We start from the raw sequence: 3,985 nt of genomic DNA, 5'->3' as shown, positions 1-3,985 counted from the left end.
CGCATACTTTGAATAAAATATTTGTTATCATTCTCTTGAAATAAATGTGTTTTTTTCTTGAAAAAATACCGGTTTCATATGTATACACCTGGTAATTTGGAATCTTTTCTAATACCTTTTAGTCCTTTTTAAATAATAATACGTACGAAGTTGAGACACATCTATCACAAGAGAAGAATGGAAAAACTTTAATTTGGATCTGGGAAATCCGGACATATTTATCCTGCGTGTATTTTTGTAAATCCTTTTTTCTGGAGAATCGCTAAAAAGCGCATCTTATTTCTTTAGCACATTGCATAAATAAATCTTCTGTGACTCTACTAAAATATTTTGAAATATCTCAAATTTTCTGAAATATCTTGAAATTCTTTGAAATCTTTTCAATAACTTAAAATCCTTTGGAATTTCAAAAATTTAGTGGTCAACTCTTCACTTCTGGACAGTTTCTCCTTGACACACCGTTATCTGCTGTTTTCAGTCTAAAATGACTCTTATGTTATCTCACATACCTTGTCTTCAGTGATCTTTATTCTGGTTCCGTCAATTTCAATGTTATTTTTACTTAATATCCCCTTCAAAAATAACTGATACACCTAAAAACTTACCTCACTTTTTTAGTCCTTTCCAGCTTTCGGAAAATGAAGAAACATCTTCAGCTATTGCTGTCCCGTCGAGATTTTGTCTTTGGAAAACACTTGGATTAAAATAATTTAGGATTAGAATTTTCGTGTATATATTTTTATTTTGGAGGATGTAAGTATTATATTGTTTTAGAATGATTTGTATCCTTTCTAAAATAAGAACAATGCTAATTTAACAAAAATTATTAGTATCCTCCATCTCGACAGAGTATAATTCATCCCAAGATTGCATTTAGTTCTCTGAGCAAAACATTTGATTGAATTAAGAGAAAATTGCAAACTCTAAAATTAAATATTTCTTGTAATAAGACTTTTGTGATTCTTCTTCTCAGTAGCTTCAGGTAGGGGAAAAAGTGATCCAGTTAAACGAAAACACCATTTGGATTCGCGATTCACAATAATGAAAAATAATGATTCCTAGTATCTCCTTAGAGACTGGGCTTCAAACCCAGGATAGCTAAACTGAGTGGTACTCGAAATTCAAATATATTTTCCTACTTGTTTCTCGAAAAGTTAAGATACGATCTCTTTAAGATCTCCTTATCATCTAGCGTACCAACTATTGAGCACGATTTTCGGCACCCTGCGCCTAATTTGAAACTGCGCCTTATAAAGTATTGAATTGTGAGAAAAATTAAAAAAAATTAATTATTTAAGGAATAAGTGCGCTTATTATATTAGGATGGTACTGTGTACAATCGGTATTTATTATAGTATCCAACATGAATGGAACTTTCGTCTTAGGTATGTGGAATATTATTTCTGTACTGGCCCAAGTTTAAGTCATGTATTTCGATTGTTGGCGTATTTTTGCTTCTCTGAACTTTAAGGCTTTTTGACTTTCTTAGAATGCATATCATGTTCTGTTGTAAATCAAGTATTTTCAGTTGCATTTGTCCTTTTTCGTTTGAATTGAATGCTTATGTTATTTGAGGGTGCCAGAGATTTTAATTTCTTCAGTGAATCTAGTTTCTCGTTTTTGATCATCTTCATACGATCTTATTTAGGACTGAAAAGAATAATTGTTTTCCTTAAGTTCTTTTTAGTTCATTCGAATAGATGTATATCAGTGAAGATTGGATTCCGTGCAGGGGGCTGCAAAATAGCTTTTGCTGTAAGTGTTCAAAAATTCTTATAATTCCCGTCACCTGGACGTTTTTATATGTGCAGTTGTTTGGAAGTGTACTTCTGCAGAAATTTGAAGATGTTTTTTGTGATTTAAAAGTTTGCTGAATGCATAATTATTCTTAATATGCTGCGCAGCTCCATCTCTCACATAATAAATCTCGTCATCAATGCTGAATTTGTTCTTGAGGTAGATGCGCTGTATAGTATATATTGTAATGTGTCAAAACGAAGCTTGTGAATGTTTAGTCATTGGAAACCACCTATCTGGTGTTAAAACGATTTGCATGTCAGATCCTGGTGCCTTGAGTGGCTTAGAATTCGAACTCTTAACCTTAGCGGTCTTTTTCAACTGCGAGAAACACGTGACCTCTTCTGGAAAATTAAAGACTACACAGAAAAACGCTGGTGCTAAATTTGTTGCAGGTCAAATTTTATTGGGCTCCCAATGATCATTTGAGAGAGTTTTCAAGTCTCAAATGTATTCCTCTGAACGTAGGTGTCCATGTCGGCATCTAGGGGAAAGTATCATTTGGACTGAATTTTGGCTCATGAAGAGTTGTGGAGTTCTGAACCGGGCTGTCAGCCACCTGAATAACTGTCAAAGCAACTATCCGCTTTGCGATATTAGCCTAAATAATTGTTAATAAGGAAACCAATTGAAACAATATTTACCTAATTTTCAAATTTCTTTCATTTAATAGGGCGTACCAGTCACTTAGAATAAAATTATAACTTCCTAATGCAACTTCCAAAAGTTAGGTTAGTCATACCCGTCGACATTTAAACTAAAGCCGGGATGTATAGAAAAAGTCATGACCGTCTACATATACAATAAGGTATTTTCACTCGAATCACTACCTCACTTCACTTCGTTGAATACTGAGGGGATAACAATTGACCAAATGCATGGGAATCAGTTAATTTTTGCTCTGTTTTTTTAATATCTTCGTAGAAAGTAATTTTTCTATATAAGTGCAATTGAAAAATAGTGATTCTTTTTGAGGGACTATTTAATGCAATAATAAAATGAAAGTAATTTTCATTCATGCGTGCGTTGGGGCTGAGCGCTGGTTGTCTACCCTTTGAAGTGCGATTCAAAATTACATTGAAAAACAATTCTTGTAATTTAAATAAATAATTATTAAAATATACACAATAAAGTATACAAATTGTGGAACTTTTGATTTCAAACAAGAAAAAAATTTGTAACACATATATTTGATGAATAACAGTTTATTTTCATTGAATTTGAAAGACTGACTAATATTTCTCAAAATATTTGTTAATAGATACATTTTTTTAAATACCATATGATATTTCAACAGCTTGATATATAGAAACTAATTGCATAATATAATGGTGATAATATTTGAATAATTCTAAAACAAAATTTCAGATTGTTCTTTTCGATTGAGACGTGACAAAACGACGCTTGAAGTAAAAAAAAGAAAGCATCACTACAATGCAGTCGTGATAATTTATGTATTTATAGGTAATATAATTATATGAATTCCCAGAAAAATACATACAAAATATTAAAAACTTGTAAATAATTATTTTCAATCACTTTTCCAAGAAATTTCTTTTTAAATTAAATGTTTTGTAAAATATAATTTGGTGTTTGGAGTTCACTGAAAATAAACTGTTATTAATATAATATATGTGTTGTATTTTTTTTCCCGAAATCAAAGTTACACAATTTGTATATATCCTTGTGGATATTTTAATAATTATTTACTTAAATTACAAAAATTGTTTTTTAATGTAATTTTGAATCGCGCGTCAAGTACGGTCAATGAGCGGTCAGCCCTAACGCAAGCGCAGTAGCTCAGGGTGCCAACATTGGCATCATTGGTCCACAGTACAAACCGGAAAAATAAATCAAATCAGTCGGCAGGAAAAAGTTGGGATATGAAAGCCTCAATTAGGTATTTTCACTTCAACCATCAGCTAACTTCACTTTGTTAAAAGCTGAGGGGGGGGGGGGTGGATCAAATTCCTAGAACAAAACTTTATTTCTGTAATATATTTGCAATTAATCATCATTATTATTATTTCATTATTTCATTAAATAGTAATTAAAAAAATAAAAACTATTTTTTAACTACACTTATAAAAAAAAATTACCTTTTACGAAGATGTTAGCAAAATAGGGCAAAAATGAACTGAATCCCATACATTTGGTCCCTTATTTTCCCCTCAGCAATCTACGAAGT

At 31.4% G+C, this 3,985-nt stretch overlaps 2 protein-coding genes across 2 annotated transcripts in view; both read right to left on the bottom strand.

The window, feature by feature from the left end:
• Window positions 1-3,985, bottom strand: part of LOC117182335 — a 603,484-nt gene that overhangs the window by 450,932 nt on the left and 148,567 nt on the right. The window lies entirely within an intron of this gene.
• LOC117181064 (granzyme K-like) overlaps window positions 1-3,985 on the bottom strand; it is a 65,114-nt gene that overhangs the window by 1,924 nt on the left and 59,205 nt on the right. The window lies entirely within an intron of this gene.

The sequence above is a fragment of the Belonocnema kinseyi genome, chromosome 10, assembly GCF_010883055.1.
Source record: "Belonocnema kinseyi isolate 2016_QV_RU_SX_M_011 chromosome 10, B_treatae_v1, whole genome shotgun sequence".
Classification (NCBI taxonomy): Eukaryota; Metazoa; Arthropoda; class Insecta; order Hymenoptera; family Cynipidae; genus Belonocnema; species Belonocnema kinseyi.
The sequence above is the reverse complement of the archived record's forward strand: the minus strand, read 5'-3'. Positions and strand labels throughout refer to the sequence as shown.